This window comes from Bison bison, unplaced genomic scaffold (assembly GCF_000754665.1).
Source record: "Bison bison bison isolate TAMUID 2011002044 unplaced genomic scaffold, Bison_UMD1.0 scf7180017864366, whole genome shotgun sequence".
Classification (NCBI taxonomy): Eukaryota; Metazoa; Chordata; class Mammalia; order Artiodactyla; family Bovidae; genus Bison; species Bison bison.
In genome coordinates this window covers 2,596,748-2,607,786 of record NW_011494938.1, presented here as the reverse complement: position 1 = coordinate 2,607,786, position 11,039 = coordinate 2,596,748, and positions in this window count along the sequence as shown.

The following is an 11,039-nucleotide window of genomic DNA, read 5'->3' as shown; positions in this document are numbered from 1 at the left end:
TGGCCAAACTGCCCAAGAGGCTTCAGATAATGAAAAATAAATAAAACACACAGCTGGCTTGGAATCTGCTGTCCTACTCACAAAATTCAGAGTGTTCTCCAAAAGGATTTATACCTACTTTTGACTATAGATCACCTGGCTTAGCCCCTACAGAAAAACCTATTACAAACCTACTTCACTTGTCACTTGATGTAGGTGATTTCATTTAATGTGGGATACTTCATGAAAATCTCTAGATTTTTGGCTTTCATTATTTTCAGGTCAGATGAGCTGTTTTGAATTCTTTTGATTCAGTGAAGCTCCCTAACCCATGTTAAAGTATTCCAACTACATTTCCAAATACATAAGAATTAATTTTTATTAGTCACTCCAGAGACAAATACCAAGGTCATTGTGCCTACTTAACAGCAAGTGACTTAAAAATTAAAAGACTAAGAGGAACAAGGACTTCTGCATTTAATTTATGTATTTTTAACTATTAGAAATTTTAGTCAATTGCATATATAACAAGACTTTTAGTTATGAAATTATAGGATAAAAGATGATAGAAATTACAAGGTACCTGTCATTATCAATGACATTTTATTTTTTGTAGAACATATAAAGAAATCAAGAAGGCTGCACAAAATATGGTGTAATGTCTACAGGTGGAGACAGGCCACAAGGTGAGTGAAACTGCAAAGAATTTGTAATTAGAAAGAACATGGATAAACTGAGAACCCAGTTTAAACATACTTTACTTAGTTTAAACCAGTGCTTGTACTTCATTCTTGAAGTACAAATATTACAAATTGTTTTGAAAATTTTTGTAACCCTGCTTTATTAAAAAACAAATGAATGTATTATGGGATTCCTTTATTAATTAGCAATCACAGCTAATAGCCACATCATAAACCAGCCATATGACATCAAACTTTTACTGCATTTATGAATGTTTACTCACGGTATTGAGATAATAATATGGGCTTCCCTGGTGGCTCAGATGGTAAAGAATCTGCCTGCAATGTGGGAGACCTGGGTTTGATCCCTGGGTTGGGAAGATTCCCTGGAGGAGGCCATGGCAACCCACTCTAGGACTCTTGCCTGGAGAATCCCCATGGACAGAGGAGCCTGGCGGGCTACAGTCCATGGGGTCACAGGGGTTGGACATGACTGAGTGACTAAGCATACTGTAATGTTTACTCACAGTATTGAGATAATAATGGCTATGTTTTGAGTTCTATTTTAGATGTTTTTGAAGAGTGCGAAAAAACCTTAACTTTACATTCAGCTAAATTTACTGTCTACTTTCTACTAGGCTTTGTGATGCAATAACTATGTGGGATTAGTAAGTCTTATCCTGATTTTACAGTTGAAGAAACATAGGTTTATAAAGATTAGTAAGGTTCCAGGGTCACAAAGCTAAATAAGAAACAGCTAGAATTTGAATGTTTAATGCACTTAAAGATGTTTAATGCACTTAAAGTCCCATAGTTCAAAGTATTATTTTTTAATTTAAAATCTAAAAAGTGCACATTACAAAACAAACACTTGTTCAAGATAGAAGAAAGTGAAGTCACTCAGTCGTGTCCAACTCTTTGCAACCCCATGGACTATAAGCCTACCAGGCTTCTCCATCCATGGGATTTTACAGGCAAGAATACCGGAGTGGGTTGCCATTTCCTTCTCCAGGGGATCTTCCTGGCCCACAAATCGAACCTGGGTCTTCTGCATAGCAGGCAGACGCTTTACCCTCTGAGCCACCAGGGAACTCAAGATAGAAGAGTATAAGTAAAAGGCGTAAGTCCATCTGACCCCTAACCCATCCCTCTTTTCAAGAGTAACCACTGTTAGTAGTTTGGTATAAACCCTTCCATCTCTTTCTTTTTATTCTATGTGCTTTTCATTGTATCACACTTCTGGTCTACTTTAAAACATCAAAGAATAGAGGAAGTTGAATTTACCATATATCTTTACTAGTATGAACATCTATCTTTAAATAACTGAAAATCTCATTCAGCTAACAGACCCAAAGAACAGAACTCACTCTTTTCTAGGGACTCATCATCTAGCGCAGTGTTCTCAATTTGATTTTGAGAGAATAAATATGGACTCTTTTGAAAGTCTGACGTGAGCTCTGAACCTTCTCCCCAGAAGAAAATAGATCTGCATAAAATTTTGCTTATAATTCAGGTGATTCATGGATACTCTAAGAGTATGCAGACCCCTGATCTTGTAGAAGCAAGATTCTTAAATTAGTCATTTAACATAGATAAATACTATAGTAGAAGTGTGGACAAGACACTAAGGCAGCACAGAAAAGCAAGGCCTTTCCTGAGACATGTGAAGAAAGGGAAGAGTGATACTTGTACAGAATCTTAAAGAACACAAGGAGTTTGACAGCTCGCCCAGAGTAGGGGAAGGATGTCCACTGAGGAAACACCACTTACAGACCCTACAAGCTAGAGAGGACAGGGAACCACAAGAGTGTTTTTGTGTCAGGAGCCCAGTTTGTATATGAAGGGGATGAAAGATGAGTTTGCAGAGCTAGACAGAGGTCAGATCATGAAGGGGTTTGTCTATTGTATTAGGATGTTTGAATATTAGGAGTCAATGGAGGATTCTGAACAAGAATTTCATCACTGTAGGTTAGAAGCTTACAATTAATGCACGACTAAATAAATGATCCTGGGAATACTCATGTGGATGATAGAATAAGCTATAAGAAATAGATAAGACCACTTGATTCAGATTTTTTGAGGGATCGTTGATGAAATAATATGCTATTGAAAAGATATGTTGTAAAAATCAAATGGAATTGAGTAGAAGGTCACTGTTTTTACAAAGGAGATTGGGAGACTGCAGCTCTGAGACTGTATTTGTGAGACAAAACTCAAGATTTGGGCAGTCCAGCTACCCCCTCACTGCAGTGAATCCCATATAGTCAAGCCAAGCGTCAGTCCCTCGGGGTTCTGTACCACTCCTGGTCTGTCACACCCTCCTGTCCTCCACTGTCTTCCAGTGACTCCTGATGGACCATTTGGTTTTCTATTGACTGCCAAGAGGAGGAAAGAGAAAGAGGGTACAATCGGTCAGGTTTTCCATTTTTTTTTAACACTGAGTATGTATCACTTTCACAGTTTTTTTTTTTAAATTTTGTTATTTATTTATTTAGCTGCACAGGTCTTCGTTGTGTTGCAGGAACTCTCTAGTTCCTGGTGGGCAGGCTTAGTTACTCTGAGGCATGTGAGATCTTCCCAGACCAGGGATTGAACCAGTGTCCGCTGCATTGCAAGGCAGATTCTTAACCACGCAGGAAGTCCCTGTAATTTTGTTTTAAAGTAATGTGGTAGAAAGCCAGGCTTACAAACAGTGTTATAGCCTGTTTGTCTCTGTTTGGTTGTACTTCACCTGATGTACCTACCTCAATACTCAATATTAGTCTCACCTCCTGCTTTTTGGCAGTGGCTTCATAATTGAAGTAAGCATCTAAAGTCTCAAAGATATTTCACCTGATAAATATTTATTATTCATTAAAAATATTACTTATCAGATGTTGTAAAGGCTTTGAAGACTAGACTTGTACATGTATTATATATGCTATTTTGTGTATATGATGTATCATGAGAACTTTTTAAAATACAAGAAATATTTGGTCTTTGCCAAAGGGTAGTGCTCTGAGAGATTTCTCAGTCTACATGTATAGATAGTGAACTTTTGTTAAAACAAAATTTACAATTTAGGTATATACTGTATATAGATATAAAATTGATTTTCCCAGTCTGCCTTTCTAGCTCATTATTTTTAATGTCTCCTTGCTATTAATAAAGATAAATAAGTTACTGTGTTGTTTTCCTTTTTCCCAGCTGTGTTGAGGTATAATTGATAAATAAAATGGTAAGATACTTAAAGTGTGCAATATGATGATCTGATATATTTATGCATTGGGAAAGGATTCCCCTCCTTTGTTGGTGGGGACATTTAAGTTGTATTCTTTTAGTAAATTTCAGTTATACAGTCCAGTCTTATCAACTATGAGTGTGAGTGCTTAATTGCTCAGTCGTGTCCAACTCTCTACAGCCCCATGGACGGTAGCCTGCCAGGTTCCTCTGTCCAAGGAATTTTCCAGGCAAGAATACTGGAGTGGTTAGCCATTCCCTACTCCAGAGGATTTTCCTGACCCAGGGGTTGAACCCATATTTCTTGCATCTCCTACACTGGCGTGCCTGTATGCTAAGTCGCCTCATTTGTGTCCAACTCTGTGCGACCCTATGGACTATAGCCTGCCAGGTTCCACTGTCCGTGGGATTCTCCAAGCAACAATACTGGAGTGGATTGCCATGCTCTCTTCCAGGGGAACTTCCCAACCCAAGGATTGAACCCATGTCTCCTATGTCTCCTATATTGGCAGGCAGGTTCTTTATCACTAATGCCACCTGGGAATCCCCTTATCAACTATAGTCACCATGTTATGCATTAAATCCTCAGACCTTATTTTACTTATAACTGAGAGTTTGTACCCTTTTACCAACCAGAAGTCAATCACTATGTAAACATCTTCTGGAATTAATAATTAAATTAAACTCAAATTTGACTTGAGTGTCCACTGCAAAAACTTCTCAAATTTTCATATCAGAGGAATATGAACAAATGACATAAATGTTATATCTTTAAAACTCAAGCTAATTTTGCATGACTCTCTGTGCAACATCTGAACACTTAAAAATATACAATAATTTTTAAGATTCTTACCATTGAGAAAATTGCTCCTATAAAGAGATCGTCTATGTTATCTGAGGCTTGCAGTCTAGCATTCTAGTTTGGTAGGAACCGGATACTCACCAGGTGCAATGGCTATGAATAAAAAACAGTCCCTGCACTGGCGGAGCTTATAGTATCATGTGGAAACAGAGACTACTGCCTATAAATCCCAACAGGAAGAGACACTAATAACATAGTATGAGAATGCAGTGAAAGAAAGAAAGTAAAAAAGTGAAGTCGTGTCCAACTCTTTGCGACCCCAAGGACTGTAAGCTACCACACTCCTCCGTCCATGGGATGTTCCAGGCAAGAGTACTCAAGTGGGTTGCCATTTCCTTCTCCAGGGCATCTTCCCAACCCAGGGATCAAACCCAGGTCTCCTTCACTGTAGGCAGATGCTTTACCATCTGAACCATCAGGGAAGACAAGGGAATAACTAATGATGGCTTGGAGGACCAGGGCAGGCTCACAGAGAAGGAGGGGCTTGAACTGAGCCTTGAAGGATGAGAAGCATTTCATTAGGTAAGGAAAGATATTTGAGGCATAGAAGATGGAACGAACAAAGATACACAGGCAAGTGTTTGACAAAATGCATGGACTGTGATCATCTGTACATCTGCATCATATACTAACTACTACAAAGTTTTATTTGAAATACTATGAAATAGAGAAAAGAATCAAGTAAGTTCAGCTAGTCCAGTCATTAACTGTTGCAAGTAGCAAAATCACACCAACTAATGTCTAACTGGCTACAGAGACACATTGGGAATAACCTTCAGGCATAAAATTAAGGTCCCATAGGCAAAGTTGGATCCAGAGACATGTGGCCAGCTTAAAATCTGACAGTCAAACGGGTTTTCTTTCATTATTCAACTTCAGAAGAGAAAAGAGGCTGATTCCTCCCTGGAGGTAGAGTATAATGGCAGTACTCAGCCTCCTGTCCAAGATGAAGAGCAGTTCAGCTCTGGCCTCATATTGGCTACTGCTGCTACTGCTGCTGCTAAGTCGCTTCAGTCGTGTCTGACTCTGTGTGACCCCCATAGACGGCAGCCCACCAGGCTCCCCCGTCCCTGGGATTCTCCAGGCAAGAACATGGAGTGCGTTGCCATTTCCTTCTCCAATATATGAAAGTGAAAAGTGAAAGTGAAGTCGCTCAGTCGTGTCTGACTCTTAGTGACCCCATGGACTGCAGCGCACCAGGCTCTTCCATCCATGGGATTTTCCAGGCAAGAGTCCTGCAGTGGGGTGCCATTGTCTTCTCCACATATTGGCTACATCACTTAGCAAAATCAAAATCCTACAGGAAAACCAGACTCACCCTTCTAAGAAGGCTTTTCAGCAACCACTTGTTGCTAATCAAGCCATTGCCCCCACCCCAAACATAGACACATACATACACTTTCTCAGGGTGCTGACAGAAGCATTTCTTTCACTCACACAAGATATTTTACCTGAGAGAATTCCTGATAGATATGGTTTTCTCCCTTTCACACTTCCAGGCTCTTTCAGCACTTCTGAGAGATAAGTGCATGCATAGCTCCTGAATCTAAAAGCTTTAACCCCATTTTCAGGCCCGATATTGCCAAGCAATTGATCACTGGGGACTCCCTCCTTCTCCACGGCTGGGCTCAGGTTGCTGCCGTGGATCAAGCTCTTAACTGTGGCTCATGAAGTGGTCACCGGAGCCTGCACAGTGCTTACTTGTGTGAGCTAGGTGCTCCAGACTGCAGAAGAAGCTTAACATACAGTCCTTACCATTAAAGATCGATGAATCTAGACTCCTTGGGAGGATCCAAGTTTGCTGCTTCTTTCATCTCTATCAATTTTAGGTGAGAGCCTCCAGCTTTGTCCTAGGCAGAACTGAAAAGGATAGTGATAATCACTACTAGAAACAATCATACCAGAGGATGAACTAATCAGACTCTCAGAGAGGGTAACTGATTTTCTCAAGGTCAATCAGCTATTTAAATCATCAAGCTAGGATTTGAGTCCAGAGGCACCATATTTCAGAGCTCAGATTCCCCATCTCCATTCCCTACTGGCACCTAGCTTGGCTCTCAGTATTGCTCTCAGCTAGTGAAAGTGGTAACTGACAACAAAGTAAATAAAGCATGTTTTTATTTATTTTTATTTTTTATTATTTATTTATTTATTTTTGAGTTTAAATTGATGATTTGCTTTATTGAAATGTTAAACCAGCATTGACAGCTACTGTAACCCTTTAATTGACAAATCCACTCAGGAACCATGTGTTAAAAACTTCCTTATGGAGAATGGAAGCATCACCCTCCTTTTTCCATTGTAAATCGGGTGTGTTCAGTGTAGGTTCCCTGTTTTCTGTATCAGTGCTGCATTGTACCAGGAGATGGAATTAGAACAGCACCTTTTAATTTAATTTGTAGCAGGTCAGAGTTCAAAACTGCAATTTCACAAATGTTTGATAAAAAATGTCACTGGTTTTGATTGAGTTGTGTTATTAACCTCTAGCTTGAGAGTCTTGGTTTGTTTTTTGTTTCCTTTTTTTGGATTAGCATTAATGTGTCTGACTTCTCAGTAATACGTGCTATTTCTAGTTTTGTTTCTGCTAGAGAACTTCTACCAGTGGAATAATGTATTTCACTGGCTGGTTCAGCATAAAGACTTAAATACAGAAATTGCAAAGTAAATAAGTTACTTACAGAAGATAGTGCTGCTGATATATATATATTTTTTTTCTTCTCCAAATGTAGTAGAAGATATTAAAAATATCTTTTGAAAATAGCAATTTATTTCTTTTTTTTTATTTTATTTTTAAACTTTACAATATTGTATTGGTTTTGCCAAATATCGAAATGAATCCACCACAGGTATACATGTGTTCCCCATCCTGAACCCTCCTCCCTCCTCCCTCCCCATACCATCCCTCTGGGTCGTCCCAGTGCACCAGCCCCAAGCATGTTTTTAAAAAAATCTCTCAGGATCCAAAGGAATAAAGTCACAATGTTGGTGATAGTAAGGTTAAGTATATTTGGGTGAAGGGCCTGACCTGACAGTCTTTTTATTCCACTTATTTATGAGGCCCACTTCACTGAGATAAAAATTATCAAATGACATAATTACCATATTTGCATAAGAAATTGGAACTCCATAGTGAACCATTTTATTATTTCTGTCAAAACAAGAGCTTATGACTTAGTCATGTCACTTTATCATGACCTCACTTTATTTGTGAAATGACAAGGTTTGGCTGGATGGTCTCTGGGCCATCTTTTAGTTCTGACCTTCTTTACCACACATGCTGAACCCTTAATTTATATTGCAAGTTGTTCTGGTTGGGTATGGTTTGGTTTGATTTTTCTAAACCATGATACTGCTTCATTTATTTACTTCACACCTATGTATTTGGGGGTCTATGCTATGCTAGACTCTTTCAGACCCTGGGGAATGCAGAGTGAATAAAAATGTCCAAGCCCTCATGAAGTGGAGGTGATGGGCCAAGAAGATCAAAGAGCAAACAAATAAACAGACAGCATTGTTGTTTGATGGTAAATGCTGTGGAGAAAACGGAAGCAATGGAAAGGATACAGGCTTTGAAAATGTGACCTGTTCTTACACGTGTGGTCAGGGAGTTGACATTTAAACAGAGACCAGAAGCCTTAGAACTTTTTTATTCTTAATGGATGATTGTGGGATATTGTAAATTTGACCAGACCTTGAAGTTGTCAAAATTCTGATAGGAACAAAATGGCCCTGGTGGAGGTATGTGAGTTTGAGTTTCAACCTCACCTCTACACTCACATCCTGTGGGCCCCTGGATTTTCACAAATTAGCTTCTCTTGCTTCTGTGATTCTAAATATTCTATATTAACATTTTAATGACTTTTCAAAAGTACTGCATCTACTTATATATATAATTTTTGCCAATGAGGGTTACGGTATTAGCAGTAAGTTCAAAAGGCTGTTAAAACTGAATTTACAAGATTTTTAAGAAATAGGACTTGGAATTGCATGTAAACTTTGCATCTAGATTTAGAGTATTTCTTTTCTCAGCTTCATAAACCACAGGCTTAGAGAAAGAACCTAAGCTTAAGGGTGTACGAGGAATTAAAAATTCAACGAGTAGGCTAGAAATACTGCTTTCAAAGGCATGGGTGTAGTTTTTTTTTTTTTTTTTTCCTGGATTCATTTTCTACCTACTGGCTCATTCACTGTCCATCTCATATTTGTTTTGGAGACCTGGAGCATAGATCCCCAAGAAGAGGAGAGGTAGACATAATAGACCAACAGCAGGTCCTTGAGTTTTAAGAGGAATGAGGTAGACAAGCCCCAGAAAGTGAGGTTTCTAAGGTACATCTCAAAATGAGTAGAGGAAGAAAAGGATTAATTTGCTCTCTAAATCCCAAACATTTGAATCTGATATATGTAACAAAGGCTAAGCCATTACAGATCATCTTGTTTTAACTCCATCACACTGAAAATGCCCATTAAAACTAAGATAGAATATTAAATCCCCTTGTTCTACTCTCTCAGCCTGGGTTTCCTGTGACCACATTCTTTCTCTCTTAGTCTTTATGTCCATGACCATTGATTACCAGATGTTAGGTAAGAGAACACTTAACAAGTAATTATTAATAATTAATAACACCTAATTAGTTATAGGAGGATTGTGTGCTAAATACTTATTATTGACAATGTTTAGCAGGTTTATCATCTTCGTCTCAATGAACTTTTATTGAGCTGCTATTCTATGTAAGAATATAAAACAGGCACCAAGAATACAGAGATGGAAAAACTAGCCTCTTTACTCAAGAAGTTTGTTTATAAGATGAGATTATATACATAAGTTATATACAGCAGAAAATCATGGTTTTGGTTCCAATTGAGTTCTACAAATTTTCCAAGAAAGGGATAATATCCTATTGGACTGAAGTTGACAGCCCAGCAAGGTACTGGACCTGAGTTAGATTTTGGGGAATGAGTAAGGATTTGACAATTGGAGTAGGGTGAGGAGGGCAGACCAGGCTACAGGGAAGAAAAGAGACAAGATAGGAATGCAAGTGATGAGTAAGCGTTAGGAGGCTGGAATACCTCCTATGAATCAGAAAAAATGTTGGAGAGGAAGGTCTGGGACATTGGAAGACCTTGAGGTTCACTGTCTGTTTCAACAAGGAGGGAGTGATTCAAGAGCATGATCAAGAGATGATCAGAGAGATATTTAAAGAAAAATAATCTAGTACAAGTATAGAGTGTTGATAAACTAATGAGGATGTTACTATAGATGTTTGGGAACAAAGCAGTCAGGTTGAATTAAAGAAGTGACATAGAAAGAAAGGAGAAAATGTAAGAAACCATGTAAAAGAAGACTCAAAGATTTCACTGCGGCGGATCATAGGATGAGAGGAAAATCATTCCAAGGGCTTAAGTCTGGGTCAATAGTGGCAATTGTGACAGAGCCTGGGAAATGAAATCTGAAGGGGGTACCTGGATAGGCTGAAGATGACCAGTGTGATTTAACCAGCTTGAATTTGAGGTAACCTTGGAACAGCCAAGTGCAAATTTTCATTGAAAAGAAGTTCAAGATATATAAAAAGGACATTCATTTAGCAGAAAAAAAGATCAAAAAGACAGTTTTGTTTCCTTCTCTCGAAATATAGACCTGAATACTGAAAAGACAGCTAAAACTGCATAGTGGAAGAACTAGAAATGAGATTGTGAACTGTTTCGCATCACTTTAGTTTAGGTACAATGCATCTTTTGGTTTTTGATTTTTAAATTGAACAAAAGGACAGTTATGAAAGGCTCTGGACTGGGTGCTGGGAAGGAAGGCCCCTGGTTGCCATATCATCATATGGCTGGGTAATATTTGGAGATGCCCTGCTAGATTTTAGCCTCGCATTTTAGAGCTGCAAGGATTTTGAGAGCTTCTGAATAATAGAGGTGAGGAAATGGAAGCCTGGAGAGGGTTCCTGGCTTTTTCATGGTCACACAGTGAATGAGAAGTCAGGATCAGATCTCAGTCCAGGGTTCCTTCCGCCAACACCGCTGGTCAATGCGTGTACCTTCCCGACTCTTTATCATTTTTACACAGATCTATGGTAGGAAGTGGAGAAGGCAATGGCACTCCACTCCAGTACTCTTGCCTGGAAAATCCATGGACAGAGGAGCCTGGTGGGCTGCAGTCCATGGGGTCGCTGAGAGTTGGACACGACTGAGCAACTTCACTTTCACTTTTCACTGTCATGCATTGGAGAAGGAAATGGCAACCCACTCTAGTGTTCTTGCCTGGAGAATCCCAGGGACGGGGAAGCCTGGCGGGCTGC